Genomic DNA, 18,230 nt, shown 5'->3' on the forward strand with positions numbered 1-18,230 from the left:
CTTATCCTTTTCTACTCCACTCCAGTGAGGGAAGGTGTTGAATGGGGTTCATGAGGACATTATCCAGGCTGTGTTTTTAGGAGTGGATGCATGCTCTCATCTACCCTTTTCCAGCTTCCTATATAGCATTGACAAAATAAGATCTGAGATTTGAACTTGGCTTTGGAGTGGAAATAACAGAGAAGATTTTCTAATTCAGAGTTCCTTAGGCCTATCTAGTGTAGAGAGGAGTTTTCTACTTGGTCTAATCTAGGAAATCGGGGCTTATCATGGGGTTTTGTGGCAGGACCCAGGCCCAAAATAAAATGTGACTTTATTTTGATTTATAATATGTGCATATACCTCCCATATGATATTCTGGGGAGAGGTGGATTAAGGAAGGTGAGAGTATTTACATGTCCTAGCAAAGACTACCATGATGTCGTTTTAATGGCATCCATTCAATCAATATTTTTCAAGTGTTTAATAGACTATCATACCAGGTACCCTAAAGTAGACTTAAAGTAAGCCCACTCTATCTGTTTCCACCCCAAACCCAAACCAGAGTCTTGAATTTTACCATATCAATTCAACAAAAGTCTTACTTGCCTTCTTCAGAGAAAAGGGGGATGAGAAAACATACGGTGTTAGTAGAAACTTAATCCTTAGTGATGACCTGTAATCTGATCTGGGGTGGGGGGGATAGATAAAGGTGGAGCAAAAAGGTGAAGAGAAGTTTCTTTCATTGGAAGCCAGCATTCTTTACTCTAGATGTACTCTGAATAACAACACCCAGCACAAATCAACACAATAAACACTGGAACATAACACAAACACCCTGAAAGTAATACAACACTAATAATTGAGTTCCCTCCCTCTACCCAGTGCAAATCTGGCAAAAAAGTACAATTATATCCAGAGATAAAATAGTCAATGGCATGTCAAATATACCTAGTGAAGAGTTTAAAATCCCAATATATAAGTTTTTAAGATACCCTATTTTAGAGAGAAGAAAACAAGTCTCTCTTGCTTAATAATGACACCATTGTTCCATTTCTTCCCTAAAGCACAACATTTGACACTACTCATTTATAAAGAAAATTCTTCCTGAAAGCAAGATATCAGGTTAACTTAATTAATCTTAAATATTCATAATGAAGATACAAAAACAAAGTATTTGGTAACATTTATGGAATACTTTGTATGTGCTATGCATTCTATTATATTCTTGTTTAATTTGCCTGACCACTGTATAGCTGACCTTTAAAGATTAGGAAACCGGGGCTTTGAGATATTAAGATTTTGGAGGTCATACAGCTTGTAAGTAACAGCCCAGATTCTTTCTCAGGACTGTCCTACTCCAGAACCAGCCTATTTGTGATACTATTCTGCCTTTATTATATACATATTAGCATGGTATAATTTTCCTAGTTTAAATATTTGGTTCTGTAACAAAAATATTGTTATGCTGGGCAAATGTCTTCCCAAATATTTGCATCACACTAAGTGCTATTCATTGGCACTCTTTGTAAGTGTCATACTATTTGGATACTAAACTTGTGAAAAACAATTAAAATTTTAATTTTTTCCCCTACTGAGAAGAAATTTCTGTAATTTTAAATGTCTATACAAAATTACCATTCTGTGACTTCTCTGTATTTTTTTCCTGGAACACATGGTAGCTCTTGGATATACCTTCATTTATTTTGAAGCAGAAATAGAGGGGTCCCTGGCTGGCTCAGTTGGTAGAGCATGTGACTCTTGATCTCAGGGTCATGAGTTAGGTGTAAAGCTTACTAAGAAAGAAAGAAAAAAAGAAAGAAAGAAAGAAAAAGAAAATCTTAAGTACAAGATTTAAAGATCTTGTCCCTTTAGAGCTTGAATTCAAGATCTAAAGCTTCAAGTCTCCTATGAACTCAATTTGGGGAATAGTTTTAAATGACTGGGATAGAGAGTCCCTGAGTGTATAGAGAAATAAAGATGTGGTTGGAAAGGTAGATTGGTGCCAGCTTGTAATATGGCCTACGTGTAAACCTTGTTGGAATAGTGTTGATTTCAGCTGTTGAATTCCCTACGCCTTGAAATTAGTCTGCAGTGGGCACTGTACTTGGCACATAGTAAGCGCTTATTAACGTTTGAAGGGAAATCAACTCTGGCAAGGCAACAAAATTTTAACAGAACATCATTAAGAATCACAGATGGATTAATGTCTTAATATTCTTATTTTTAGTAGCAAAAGAAGAAAACATGTAAGAATATTTGAAAATGATTAACTCCAAATTAGATAATAACATAACGTAGAACAAGGTTTCTGGAATAACATTTAACGCAGTGCCTAGTGCACAGAAAGGGATTCAAGAAATGTTGAATAAGTTAATTAAAGAGTGAATGAAAAAACAAAAAAACAAAAAAGCAAAAAACAAAACAAAACAAAAAGATTAGGACAAGAAAGGAGAAAAGAAGAGTAAATGAAAAGTGTACATTATGTGTGTATATGTACACATTCACCGATTATACCAGTAAATTATGAATAGGTAAAAAATAGTAAGAGTTCAATGTATTCAAATATATTCACATAAAACTCAAAGTTTAACTTTGGAAGATCCCAATGGGAAGTCAAATTCCACAAAGCTTGTTCTTTATCCAGTGCTGCTAAGCCTTTTGACAGCTTCCTTGAAATCTCACGTTCCCTAGTGCAGTACTACAATAATTCAGGGAAGAAAATCTGAAAGATGGTGTTGAAGAATAATTAGCATTTAACTGGATGTGAATGCAAGCATGAAACAATGTCCCAGTGGTAGCAGATATGAAAAAGACTTAATGAAGAAAAGTAATGATGATCAAAACAATAAAAAGATAACTCTTTTTAGATTTCAGGGTCTGAAGTCTCTGAAATACCATTGACAGTTGCAGTAACAGAGTAGCTTATGGGATACCTGAACATTTCTGCTTTGTTTGGTTTGGGGAAATTTAGAGGTAGTCTTGGGGCTAAGGGGAGAGTGTGGCTTTGTAAAACAATCGTTTAAAACCACCCCATCCTTCTCTTACTTCTTCCACGTTTACGTGATCTCACTCTGTGTGAATTACTTCCTCTGTGCATGTCTCAAGCAAGTCAGCTTTGGAGGCTGAGTCTAAAGTTAAACCTCATTTGGGTAGAATTTTGTAGAATTGTTAAGGATGGTGGCATTTGCTTTTGTTAGAAAAATCAAACAAGAAGAAGGCAACATTTTAATTTTGGTAAGTCATTAATTCAGTTTTAAAATCTGACCATTCTGTGGGGAAAAAAATACTCAAATTCTCCATCTCCAACTTTGATCTTTTGTGAATACATTTTTTGCCACATTTTTTTGCATTTCTATAGGCTTCTCTATTTAGACGTTCTGCCAAAATTTTCCTTTGTTCCACCAACCAGCTTTGCAATCTCCCTATTGACACCCTGGTAATACATTTGGAATAATTTTTCCTTATGTTTCTTTCTCTGTTCACAGTTTGTTACCTCACCTTAGTAATTTTCCTTTGAAAAACTGAATACTTAAAATTTACTTAAAAATTAAAATTAAATATGGGGTGCCTGGGTGGTTCAGCTGGTTAAGCATCTGACTTCGGCTCAGGTCATGATCTTGCCGTTTGTGAGTTCAAGCCCCAGGTTGGCTCTGTGCTGACAGCTCGGAGCCAGGAGCTTGCTTCAGATTCTGTCTCCCTCTCTCTGCCCCTTCCCTGCTCGCACTGTCTCTCTTTCTCTCTTTCTCTCTCAAAATAAATAAATAAACATTAAAAAAATTTTTAAAAATATTAAAATTAAATAAAGACTTGCACTCTTATTGTGCATGCCTGAATTGTCCTCACTAATTAATGGGTTAACCTAAAATATTCTTCAGAGAAATAAAGGTAATCATTGGGTTGTTGTAGGGTTGTAAGTTTTAAATGAATTAATGTATGCAAGAATATGCAGCATATACTTGATGTTTAGTAAATGATACTTAACCCTACAAAGCTTGGAAGCTTGTAGATTGTAATCGAGCAGGGGAAGAGATAAAAACCAGATTAACAAAGAAATAAACACAATGTGGTATATATACATAATGAAATATCATTCAGCCTTAAAAAGGAAAGGAACTTGACAATATGCTACAAAATGGAAGAAACTTGAGGACATTATGCTAAGTAAAATAAGTCAGTCACAATAAGACAATTACTGCATGATTCCACTTATATGAGGTACCTAGAGTAGTCAAATTTATAGACACACAAAATTGAATGGCGGTTGCCAGGGGCTGGGAATGGGGGGGAAAGGGAAGTTGTTCAATGAGTGTAGAGTTTTAGTTTCGCAAGATGAAAATGTTCTAGACATCAGATGTGCAACAATGACGTGTTGTTAACAGTGCTGTAACTGTTCACTTAAAAATGGTTAAGAGAGTTAATTTTATGTGTTTTTACCACAATAGATAGTAGAAATTATTGAGATAATCTCAGCTAAGTATAAGTTATTATTAAGAAACTAAAGCAGGATAAAGCATAGAGTTACTTGGAGGCAATGCTACTTTAGAAAGCTCGTCTGAGGGAGTGGCTTTTGAGCTGAGACCTGAATGATGACGCCGATCAGTCATGAGAGTCTGAAGGAATAGTCAGTGCAAAGATCATGGGCAGAAACAAATCTATTCTATGTAAGAGAAGAAGAAGATAATTCAGAGGGCATGCAATGAATTTGCTGGTGAAGGCAGACAGATTCTGTAGAGAGACTGGTGGGCTTTGGAAAGGAGATTGAATTTTATTTAAGCATGATAGAAATTCACTCGAGAGTTTTAAGTAGTGGATGACAGGATCTGATTCACAATTTTTATTTTTATTTTTATTTTTATTCATTTTATTTTTTTATGTTTCAGGTTTTAATTTAAATTCTAGTTAATTAACATATAGTGTAATATTAGTTTCAGGAGTAGAATTTAGTGATTCATTACTTATATACAATACCCAATGCTCATCACAAGTGCCCTCCTTAGTGCATATCACCCATTTAGACCATGCCCCCACCCACCCACCCCCAGCAACCCTCAGTTTGTTCTATACAGTTGAGTCTTTCTTATGTTTTGCCTCCTTCTCTTTTTCTTTTATTTTTTTCAAGTTTTTATTTTTTATTTTTTTTATTTTAATTTTTTTTAATGTTTATTCATTTTTGAGACAGAGAGAGACACAGCATGAACAGGGAAGGGGCAGAGAGAGAGGGAGACACAGAATGTGAAGCAGGCTCCAGGCTCTGAGCTGTCAGCACAGAGCCCGACGCGGGGCTCAAACTCACGAACTGTGAGATCATGACCTGAGCCGAAGTTGGACGCTTAACCAACTGAGCCACCCAGGCGCCCCTCAAGTTTTTATTTTAAATTCTACTTAGTTAACATATATGGTAAAATTGGTTTCAGGTGTAGAATTTAGTGATTCATCACTTACGTATAGTACCCAGTGCTCATCACAAATGCCCTCCTTAATACTCATCACCCATTTAGCCCATTGCCCCTCTCCCTCCATCAACCCTCAGTTTGTTCTCCATAGTTAAGAGTCTCTTATGGTTTGCCCCCCTCTCTTTTTTCCTTCCCTTATGTTCATCTGTTTTGTTTCTTAAATTTTACATATGAGTGAAATCATATGATATTTGTCTTTCTCTGACTTATTTCACTTAGCATAATACTCTCTAGCTCTATCCAGGTTGTTGCACATGGCAAGATTTCATTCTTTTTTTATTCCATTGTGTGTGAAGATGTTCAACATCTTCTTTATCCTTTCATCAGTCAACAGACATTTGGGCTCGTGCCATAGTTTGGCTCTTGTTGATAGTGCTGCTATAACCCTGGGGGTGCATATGCCCCTTGGAATCAGCATTTTTGTATCCTTTGGGTAAATACCTAGTAGTACAATTGCTGGGTCATAGGGTGGTTCTATTTTTAACTTTTTGAGGAACCCCCCATACTGTTTTCCAGAGTGGCTGTACCAGTTTGCATTCCCACCAACACTGTAAGAGTGTTCCCCTTTCTCCGCATCCTTGCCAGCATCTGTTGTTTCCTGTGTTGTTAATTTGAGCCATTCTGACAGGTGTGAGGTGGTATCTCAGTGTGATTTTGATTTGTATTTCCCTGATGATGAGTGACGTTGAGCATCTTTTCATGAAGACCTGTATGTCTTCTTTGGAAAAGTGTCTATTTATGTCTTCTGCCCATTTCTTCACTGGACTATTTGTTTTTTAGGTGTTGAATTTGCTAAGTTCTTTTTAGATTTTCGATACTAACCCTTTATCAGATATTTCATTTGCAAATGTCTTCTACCATGCCACAGGCTGCCTTTTAGTTTTGTTGGTTGTTTCCTTCACTGTGCAGAAGCTGATTCACAGTTTTTAAAAAGTCAGCTAGCTATATGAGGAAACAGACAGAGGTAAATATAGAAGCTGGAACACCAGTTGGAATGCATTTTCAATGGAACACAGATGATGGTGACCTGGCTGAGAGCTGGCAAGGAGTGAGGTTGTCAGATTGGGATATATTTTGAGGTAATGACAAATGGATTTGTAGATAGATTGGATGTGGGGAATGTATAAAGAAAATCGAGGATGAACTTCTATGCTTTCGGCCAGGACAAAAATAGGGGGGGAAACTGGGAGAGAAACAGGTTTGGGTAAGAGGAAATAAGAAATTAAAAGTTTAGTTTTAGCTCCATTAAGGTTTTTTTTTTTAAACATCTGTATTAAGATATGATTCACATACCATAGAATTCAATATTTAAAATGTTCAATTCAAGGATTTTTTAGTATAATCACAGAACCGGTCAATCATCCTCATAATCTAAGTTTAGAGCATTTTATCACTTCAAAAAGGAAACTGTATTTTCCTGGCCCTAGGCAACCACTAACCTATTTCTGTTTCTATAGATTTTTCCAGTCCTGCCATTTCATGTTAAGGAATGCTATGACATGTGGTCTTTTTTTTTTTTTTTTTTTCAATATATGAAATTTATTGTCAAATTGGTTTCCATACAACACTCAGTGCTCATCCCAAAAGGTGCCCTCCTCAATACCCATCACTCACCCTCCCCACCCTCCCACCCCCATCAACCCTCAGTTTGTTCTCAGTTTTTAATAGTCTCTTATGCTTTGGCTCTCTCCCATTCTAATCTCTTTTTTTTTTTCCTACCCCTCCCCCATGGGTTTCTGTTAAGTTTTTCAGGATCCACATAAGAGTGAAAACATATGGTATCTGTCTTTCTCTGTATGGCTTATTTCACTTAGCATCACACTCTCCAGTTCCATCCACGTTGCTACAAAGGGCCATATTTCATTCTTTCTCATTGCCATGTGGTACTCCATTATGTATATAAACCACAATTTCTTTATCTGTTCATCAGTTGATGGACATTTAGGCTCTTTCCATAATTTGGCTATTGTTGAGAGTGCTGCTATAAACATTGGGGTACAAGTGCCCCTATACATCAGTATCCTTTATCCCTTGGGTAAATTCCTAGCAGTGCTATTGCTGGGTCATAGGGTAGGTCTATTTTTAATTTTCTGAGGAACCTCCACACTGTTTTCCAGAGTGGCTGCACCAATTTGCATTCCCACCAACAATGCAAGAGGGTTCCCATTTCTCCACATCCTCTCCAGCATCTATAGTCTCCTGATTTGTTCATTTTGGCCACTCTGACTGGCGTGAGGTGATATCTGAGTTTGGTTTTGATTTGTATTTCCCTGATGAGGAGCGACGTTGAGCATCTTTTCAAATGCCTGTTGGCCATCTGGATGTCTTCTTTAGAGAAGTGTCTATTCATGTTTTCTGCCCATTTCTTCATTGGGTTATTTGTTTTTTGGGTGTGGAGTTTGGTGAGCTCTTTATAGATTTTGGATACTAGCCCTTTGTCTGATGTGCCATTTGCAAATATCTTTTCTCATTCTGTTGGTTGCCTTTTAGTTCTGTTGGTTGTTTCCTTTCTTTTTATCTTCACAAGGTCCCAGTAATTCATTTTTGCTTTTAATTCCCTTGCCTTTGGGGATGTGTCAAGTAAGAGATTGCTACGGCTGAGGTCAGAGAGGTCTTTTCCTGCTTTCTCCTCTAAGATTTTGATGGTTTCCTGTCTCACATTCAGGTCCTTTATCCATTTGAGTTTATTTTTGTGAATGGTGTGAATAAGTGGTCTAATTTCAACCTTCTGCATGTTGCTGTCCAGTTCTCCCAGCACCATTTGTTAAAGAGACTGTCTTTTTTCCATTGGATGTTCTTTCCTGCTTTGTCAAAGATTAGTTGGCCATACGTTTGTGGGTCTAGTTCTGGGGTTTCTATTCTATTCCATTGGTCTATGTGTCTGTTTTTGTGCCAATACCATGCTGTCTTGATGATGACAGCTTTGTAGGAGAGGCTAAAGTCTGGGATTGTGATGCCTCCTGCTTTGGTCTTCTTCTTCAAAATTACTTTGGCTATTCGGGGCCTTTTGTGGTTCCAAATGAATTTTAGGATTGCTTGTTCTAGTTTCGAGAAGAATGCTGGTGCAATTTTGATTGGGATGGCATTGAATGCGTAGATAGCTTTGGGTAATATTGACATTTTGACAATATTTATTCTTCCAATCCATGAGCATGGAATGTTTTTCCATTTCTTTATATCTTCTTCAATTTCCTTCATAAGCTTTCTATAGTTTTCAGCATACAGATCTTTTACATCTTTGGTTAGATTTATCCCTAGGTATTTTATGCTTCTTGGTGCAATTGTGAATGGGATCCGTTTCTTTATTTGTCTTTCTGTTGCTTCATTATTAGTGCATAAGAATGCAACTAATTTGTGTACATTGGTTTTGTATCCTGCAACTTTGCTAAATTCATGTATCAGTTCTAGCAGACTTTTGGTGGAGTCTATCAGATTTTCCATGTATAATATCATGTCATCTGCAAAAAGTGAAAGCTTAACTTCATCTTTGCCAATTTTGATGCCTTTGATTTCCTTTTGTTGTCTGATTGCTGATGCTAGAACTTCCAACACTGTTAAACAACAGCGGTGAGAGTGGGCATCCCTGTCGTGTTCCTGATCTTAGGGAAAAAGCTTTCAGTTTTTCCCCATTGAGGATGATGTTAGCTGTGAGCTTTTCATAAATGGCTTTTATGATGTTTAAGTATGTTCCTTCTATCCCGACTTTCTCGAGGGTTTTTATTAAGAAAGGTTGCTGAATTTTGTCAAATGCCTTTTCTGCAACGATTGACAGGATCATATGGTTCTTATCTTTTCTTTTATTAATGTGATGTATCACGTTGATTGATTTGGGAATGTTGAACCAGCCCTGCATCCCAGGAATGAATCCCACTTGATCATGGTGAATAATTCTTTTTATAAGCTGTTGAATTCGGTTTGCCTGTATCTTATTGAGAATTTTTGCATCCATATTCATCAGGGATATTGGCCTGTAGTTCTTTTTTTTTACTGGGTCTCTGTCTGGTTTAGGAATCAAAGTAATACTGGCTTCATAGAATGAGTCTGGAAGTTTTCATTCCCTTTCTATTTTTTGGAATAGTTGAGAAGGATAGGTATTATCTCTGCTTTAAATGTCTGGTAGAACTCCCCTGGGAAGCCATCTGGTCCTGGACTCTTATTTGTTGGGTGACCTGTGGTCTTTTATGGGTGGATTCTTTCATTGAACTTAATATTATCCATCAGTACTTTAATTGTTTTTATTGCTAAATAGTATTCCAGCATAGAGGTATACCACACTTTGTTTATTCATTCATCAACTTAGGAACATTTGTTTCTACATTTGGCTACTATGAATATGCTACTATGAATGTGTGTAAATTTTTCTTTGGACATATATTTTCATTTGTCTTCAGTAGATAATGAAGAGCAGAATTGCTGGGTTATGTAGTAACTCTATGTTTAACATTTTGAGAAACTGCCAAACTTTTTGAAAGTGGCTGCATCATTTTCCATTCCCACCAACAATGAATGAGGGTTCTAATGCCACTACATCCATGTCAACCCTTGTTATTGCCTTTGTTTTTCACTGTAGCCATCCTAGTGGGTATGAAGTGGTATCTCGTTGTGGTTTGGATCTACATTTTCCTAGTTACTAATGATGTTGAGCATCTTTTCATGTGCTTATTGCCCATTTGTATATCTTTGGAGAAATGTGTGTTCAGATCTTTTGCCTATTTTTAAATTGGTTTATTATTATTATTTTGTTGTTGTTGATGAGTTGCACTGCTTCTTTATATATTCTGGATATAAATCCCTTGTCAGATATATAATTTGCAAATATTTTTTTCTTTTTCTTTGGACTGGATTTTCACTTTTATGATGGCATTGTTTGCAGCACAAAAGTTTAAAATTCTGATATAGCCTAATTTATTTTTTTCTTTAGTCATTTCTGCTTTTAGTGTCATATCTAAGAAATGGCAATGTTAAATTTTAGTTACCTATTAGACATCCAAATGGAGATTGTGGGTAGGCAGTTGTGTATGGGTCTGAACTTCAGAGGAGAGATTACATTGGGTAGAAATTGGGGAACAATTAGTGTATAGATAATATTTAAAACCCTGGGCCTTGGGGCACCTGGGTGGCTCAGTCGGTTGAACATCCGACTTCAGCTCAGGTCATGATCTCATGATTCGTGGGTTTGAGCTCTGTGTCAGGCTCTGTGCTGAGAGCTTGGAGCCTGGAATCTGCTTCAGATTCTGTCTCCATCTCTCTCTGCCCCTTCCCCACTCATGCTTCTGTCTCTCTCTGTCTCTCAAAAGTAAATAAACATTAAAAAAAAATTAAAACAAACAAACAAAAACCCTGGGCCTTGATGGAATCACTCAGAGAGAGAGAGAGAGAGAGAGAGAGAGAGAAAGAGAGAGAGAAGTAGGCAAGTCCCAAAGGACACAATTTATAATCATTACACATAGCATGGGGTTCAGTGTGTGCCCCAGAATACTAGGATAATTTACCAATAAGGAGAACATAACCTAATGAATAAACACAAAGACTACCCACTTAGGGGTAGGGCAGATCTCTCCGTAGACGATCTTGTGAGATCGTTTCCACTCTGTGGCCACTATAGTAGAATTGACTTTTCAGAGTAAACTGGAATAGAATTTTCTCCATATGATCTTAACTTCCTAGGAAGCTTCCAACGTTGTAAGTACTCCTTCTTTATCAAACCTCTGTATGAGGTGTGCAAACTGGTCAAAGTGGCAAACCCAACCCATTCCAGCTCGTTTAAGCTAACAAAGAATTTAGTAGGGAAAATGAGGTAGCTCACAGAATTGTCATCAGGTCAAATTACCAGGAACCACGTTCAACCCTAGAAGCATGCTACAGGACTTGCCTAAGTGGGAACTGTCCCTGTCACTGCTGCCACAACCCAGACTTCTGATGCTGGGAATTCAGTGTCTCTCAAGTTGCTGTAGATGCCAGGTACTCGATATAATTGAAACTTCTGCTGCCACCTGCTTTTTGTTTGTTTGTTTGTTTGTTTGTTTTTTAAGTTTATTTATTCTGAGAGAAAGAGAGAGAGAGCGAGCGCACATGTGCACATGAGTGGGGGAAGGGCAGAGAAAGAGGGAGAGAAAATCTCAAGCAGGCTCCACATTGTTGGTGAAGAACCTGATGCAGGGCTTGAACTCATGAACTGTGAGATCATGACCTGAGCTGAATTCGAGAGTTGGATACTTAAGTGACTGAGCTACCCAGGAACCCCTGCTGTAGCCCTTTTAAAGCAAGATCCTCAGTTGCCACTTGTACCAGGAAAATAGATGCTCAACACAGCGTGTTTCCTCACACTGTGAACTGAAACCTCACGTGGATGCACCTGCTTGCTGGAACCAAGGTGATCTGCTTGTACTGTAGTTGCCTAGGATGGGGAGAAAACGGGTTTTCTGGATTTTCTCTTGGGAAGGTAAAGCTGGCAGTGGAGAAACTCATAAAATGTAGAAGGCAGTTCAAAAGGTGATGGGAGGCCATGCAGGAGAGGTCTCCACTGTAATGTGCCATGTATACCTAGCAATTACAGGATTTCACTATTACCATAGGGGAGGGGTGGTTCGTCTTCAGATAGCATCTAATTAATGATGGTTACTGTCAGATTCTTCCATTTTGAAGTGACAATTTCTCCACCTAAATATAACATGAACTTTATTTGTGAATTCACGAGTTTATCAGCTATTTGCATTTCTTTTAGAACAGGCCTAACAACTAGATGGTAACTCATTACACATATGGAATGTTATAAACATTTCAATATACATGAAAAATTCCACTGACCTTACATTATTGAACATTAATAATTTCTCTTCATAGAGAAAGAGGTTTTACAATGTTACTCATTTAACGAGATCTATATGAATTATTTTTGTCTGTGAGATATCTGACAAAGAAAAGTCACCATGAAGATATAGTACTTACTATTAATTTATTATAAATTCTTAAAATAGCAATTTAATGCTATTTTTTTGGATAAAAAATAATTTTGCTTTGCTTAGCCATTGATTTTTTTTTACTCAACTTTATTGAGGTATAATTTACATAAAATGAAATAAACCCTTTTTATGTTTGATAAGTTTTGTTAATATATCCACCCAAATAATCACCAGTCACAGTCAAGATGTAGAACATTTCTATAACCCTCCAAAGTTCCTTCACGTCCCTTTATAACATCCTCACCTCCCTAGACCTATGAAACCACTAATCTACTTTCCATCACTACAGATATTGATTTTTTTCAAATTATTGAGGCATAATTTACATACAAGATAATGCATTTGTTTTAAGTGTGCAGTTTGCCAGAGCCATTGATTTTCAAAAACTAAAATTACTATCTCTATAATGTTTTGCTCTTGAATTCTCTTACTAATCATTTTGTTATCTAGGAAAGCATTAAATAAATTCTTTTTGTTTTCTATACACACAAACTTACTCAGAGTCACTCCATACTTTCTGCACAGAGCTGTGTGATATCACAATATTCTTGATCCATAAACTGCTCTTGAAAAATTGCTGATACAAAGGCCAGGAAAAGCAGATATAAAACTAAGCTACTGATTTAGACCCAAGCTACTATTAGCTACTGCCACACACCCATGAACCATAAGATCCCTGAAATGTAGATACTAGTGTTATTCCTAGCTAATCACTCTTATAACATTCTTTTAAGGAAGTTGGAGTATGAATCATGAGTAAACAAATAAATAAGTAAATATACACAGTTGGTGATTTAATGTTTTATGTGTGTGGGAAATGCTAGATAGAGTACATGTTATCCAGGGACTTCTACTAATGGTACAGTTCTAAAAAAGCTTATTTGAAGCTATTAGCATGTTTTATGAGTTATTGATTTCTAAACGTCTCCCCAGTTTGGCAGAAGAATCAGATCTTAGAGGATAATGCCAGCTAATCCCTTTTATCAGGTAGGATGGATAATGGTTCAAGTGTAGTCGGGCTCTCTGGATGTGAAATGAATAGAATTTTCCACAGTATGATGTCCCAATTTGCATGTTCGTTATAGTAATAAATGCTGGGAGCTGCTGGGAGCAAATTATTATAGCTTAGAAATATGAAGCCCTTGAGAAAATTTTCAGGAAGGGGCTCCTTAACCATTTACAATTTGCAAATAAATAAGAATAGCGATTGTACAATCAGTTAATAGCCATCATACAATCAATCTATCACTTCTTTTTAGCAAGCATGTATCGTGAACGTATTATGCATGAAGCACCACTAACAGCCACAGTGATACACAGATGAAGAAAGGTTGCTCTCAAGTTCCTGCTTTAAACAGGCAGGAGAGAAAAAACATTAAATAAACAATTGAACCAGAATGCTAAGGAGAAATATGTCTAGGGTGCCATGGTGGCAGGGATAAAGAACACTGGATTTAGGCTGAAAGAACTAGAGAAAGCTTTCCAAAGGTGATGATATTTTTGTTAAGTCAAGGAGGACCAGCAGAAATTAGCCAGAGAGAGGAAGCAGAGTTTGTCTGTCTCCCTAAGAAACTTCCTATTATTAAAAGTCACATTATAACACATTATATGCTTTGGTGGAGAAATATAGGTAAGAAGCTAGAGGGCTACAAGATTGTAATGTAAGTTTTTTTTTTTATTTCCACAGAAATTTCAATGGTAAAGATATCTCTATTGTTTTAGGTTTTTTTTTTTTGTATTATCGACAAAAACAACAAAATCAAAATAAGCAAAATAAAAATTAAACATTTTTTCTTTTACTCTTTGTTCCCTGTTGCCTCAGTTCCTTCTGTTGGAGTCCTGACCTCACAATGTGCTTGCTGCATTTATTATAGGCACCAAAGGTAGAGAAGACAGCCCAGGATTACACGTCCAAAGGAAAATGTTGGCAAGCAGTCATGTGTTTCTATGCTTTGTCTGCATGAGGTTTTTTTTCCCCTCCCTCTACTAGTGAGCTATTAATTCCCAATAGAGATTGTCTTGTAATCAATAGTAATTTACAGAATACAAAGTAGGCTTTGTAATTAATTGATTGCTTTATGTCTGATTCCCATGTATAAAAGCTTGTTCTGTTGGAAAAATACCTGAAATTTGGTGTGATTAGAGCATGAGGGTCTGTTGAGAGTGAGGCTGGACAAGTAGCCAGATCCTGGAAGCCTTTGTGTTCCAAGCTAAGGGATCTGGATTTTATTCTGAAAGCAAGAGAGGGTGATTGATTGATGAATTTCAGGGAAGGTTAAGAGATAGCATAAGATTTGAATTTAGAAAAGCCCCAGCCCCAGCCACAGTGTGCAATATAGATTGGTGTGTTGGGAAGTGAGGAGAGAGACCAAATTAGAGGCTATTAAGATAATGAGGACCTGAAGTAAGGCAGTAGTAAAGCAAAGAAGAGAACAATTTAGAGAGATAAGGAACATTGAATGATTTTACTTAATGACCAACTGGATGTAGGGGTGTGTGTGTGTGTGTGTGTGTGTGTGCGCACGCGCAGGGGGAGGGGGGGTGGGCAGTGTCTCTGATTCTGTAAGGGGGTGTCTAAATTAACTCCTTAAGGCTGACTTAAGGCTCCCAGGTGAGATAAGGGAGACAGAAGGAGAAGCAGGAACAGGATTTCTGGAGGGGAGTGGTGGAAGAAAATAGCTCATGCATGAATTTAACGTGTATATGGGACATCTAAGAGGAAATACTCTATAGGTAGATCTGGAAATCAAGGAATTTACATTACAGATACAGGATTTGGGAAAATAAAATTTTATCAAACTAAAATGTACACATAGTTAAAAACATCAAACTGTATAAAGAAAAATCATGATTATCAATTTATGCAGTTATCAATTTATTGCCTCTCACTTCCGAGTCCACCCTCATTGCCTGCTTTGCAGTAATGGGCCTGGACCTTGTGAACATTTCCCCTTTGCACCAAGTACGGTGTTAAGCTTTCGCATTCAATGGTGCTGGAAAGGCACTGGAAAAGGAAGAGATTTTTCGCTGATGCCTGTGTGTTCCTTCAATCAGCTCCATCAATCTGGCTTCTGTTGGGGCCAGAGCTAAAAGCATAAGCTGCGGGCTCTAGCAATGTGCACAGCTTCTCCAACATGCAGTGACCCTCAGCTTCCTTGGATGTCTCCTCCGGCCACTTCACAGCAAGTTCCTAGATGTGGCGTCTCTCTGTAAATGATTTTCCTATGAATGGCTTTTCTGGCATCTCAGAAGGTGGATTTCCAGTCAGCTCCAGATGACAGACTGCCAGAAAATTCCATGGCATGGCACCACAGTGACTCCTCTGTCATCTAGTGAGCCATAGCTGTGCTGTCTCCTGCAAGGTCTGGATCTCATCTCAGCAGCATGCACTTTGCCCAAGCCCTCTAGCTCAGCCCTAGACACAGTGGCTGTTGTTTTTTCATCTGCTGGTCCTATGTTCTTCAGAGTTCTCTTTAGTTCTTACTAGTCAATCTTTTGTTACTTCAACCCTAGGTTATAGTCAGTAGCGTATTATATTTGACTTCCCATCTTCAAATTACTGGGGTATTTCTCCTGATTGGAGTCTGGCTGATATAGTCATCTTTTCTACCCCTCCACAGACCTAATGCTATTCTCCAGAGGCAATAACTTCTCTCTACACCCAACATGGGCCTCGAATTCACAATCCCAAGATCAAGAGTCACATCTTGACTTGCCCAACTGAGCCAGCCAGGCATCCCTGTTTTTCCTATTTTTAATTACTTCTCATTTTAGTTTTTCTGATTTCATTTTGGCTATTCTAAGATAAATGATGTTTGAGTGTATTTCTGTACTATCCACATCACTTCCCTTCCTTTTTCTCTTCTGCCATCCCTTCCCTCTCCCCTTGAAACTAATATCTCTCTAAGTTCCTCCACTGGTCACCCTGCAACTTCAAATTATATACATAATCCCCATTTCTTATTCTACTACCTAAAGAAAAAAAATATATATTTGTCAACAACTTTGTAAGGTGATAACATTATTGCTTTCCTCCTTTGCCCCACTTTTTGCCCCATTTTCATCTCCCTATATGTTTCAGCTCTGCTTTTATTTTCTCAAAAACTTTTTAAGTTGATAAAATTTACATTCTAATCTATAACCTAGAATAAATCACATATAGATAAATTCTTAACATTGAAGGCCAACAAAATAGCATTCACAGTATTTCAAGCTGTTAAAAAAATATTGCTTGGTGAGCCAGATAATCTACTGAGTATATACCCTTGTTTAAAATTACAGTCAGGATTCAGTGTCATCCAAAAGAGAATAATTCCAGTGTCAAGTTCAGAAGAATTCTTTTTGCTATTTACTCACACTCATGCCATGTTTTAGTTTATTTCAAATTTAAACTGCCTTTCTTCTATAGCTTTTTCTGTTTCTTTTTCTCCTGTGTTGTTTTATCTCTCATTCTCTATTTATTTGCATCATGAGCATAAATGCATGCAGTCTTGAGGTTTTCATGTCCTTATCCATACCTTAGGTTGTATTGAATTTTCTCCCCTTCCCCTTTTCCTTAGAGACCTCTCTCTTAGAGGTCTCCATTCTCCTTTTCTGGATTAAGATCTTTGTTTTCTATGCCTGCTGTTTCTATCTCATTGTGTTAGCCCCTCAGCTGCATGTTCCCCATTTGTCTCTCTGTTTGTCTCACTTTCTATCCTTCATCCTGTTGTATGTCCCAGGAGGGTGGTTTTTAATGGACTGCAAAACCTAGCTTTTTTGACCTTTGGCTTCAGTTGTTGGGTTTGAACAATGGAAGGGATCATATTGGAAGGTAGGAGGAAGGTGAAATTGATGTATTTGTTCCTATGGAAACCTCCCTGCTGAGCCACGTATGGGCAGTAGTTGAATTTCTCTACAGAGAATCATTGCTCCTACTAGGCTTAACAAGTATTAATAAAGCTTAATGAGTGGGTTTTTGGAACTGCTCCTTATTCTTGCCCTTTCACACCCAGGGATAGTAGCTGCTTCCTACTGTTCCTAGACTCAGGGTGGCTCATTATTTCTGATTGGATTTCCATTATCACTGACCACACTTTTGTAAATTATCTAGGTCTTAAACTATCTTCAAGACTCATTTTGGGGGTGCTATTTTGTTTCTATGAGGAACCTGACTGATACAGGCCCCATATCATTTTCTTCTTGGTAGATGAATATATGCATTCAGGGAGGAGATCAATACTTTTGCTTAATCTCCTATTATGACAGATAGTTGAGAGTATAGATGAATCAGAATCAGAATATAGGTGATATTTGAAGCATAGAATAAAGATAAGGTGACCCAAGATTATGTTTTGGAGCACAAGTTGCATTTTTGCTAATCTTGTAGGGCCTATACTAGCAGCTTACCTTTAAGAAGTTAATCAACTGAATGGGAGCACATTTACAGAGGTTAGCTTCAACTGAGTATTATAGGAACTTTTTTTTTTTTTTTTTAGCAACTTATTGGTTTTGCATAAAACTAGTAAATAACTGATTAATTTAGACAACTTTTCATTGATAAGTAGGGAAGTTTTATTTTTGGAGATTGTTTTTTAGAGTTTATTTATTTTGAGAGAGAGAGAGAGTGTGTGAGAGAGCCATGCATGCATGCATGCAAGTGGGGGAAGGGGCAGGGAGACAGGGAGAGAGAGAATCCCAAGCAGGCGCCATGCTGTTAGTGAATTCTGAATTGGGGCTCCATCTCACAAACGATGAGATCATGACCTGAGCTGAAATCCAGAGCCAAAATCCAGAGTTAAACCAACTGAGCCACCCAGGCACCCCTATTTTTGGAGATTTTAGTGTGATTGCT

The sequence above is a fragment of the Panthera uncia genome, chromosome B1, assembly GCF_023721935.1.
Source record: "Panthera uncia isolate 11264 chromosome B1, Puncia_PCG_1.0, whole genome shotgun sequence".
In the NCBI taxonomy this organism is placed as follows: Eukaryota; Metazoa; Chordata; class Mammalia; order Carnivora; family Felidae; genus Panthera; species Panthera uncia.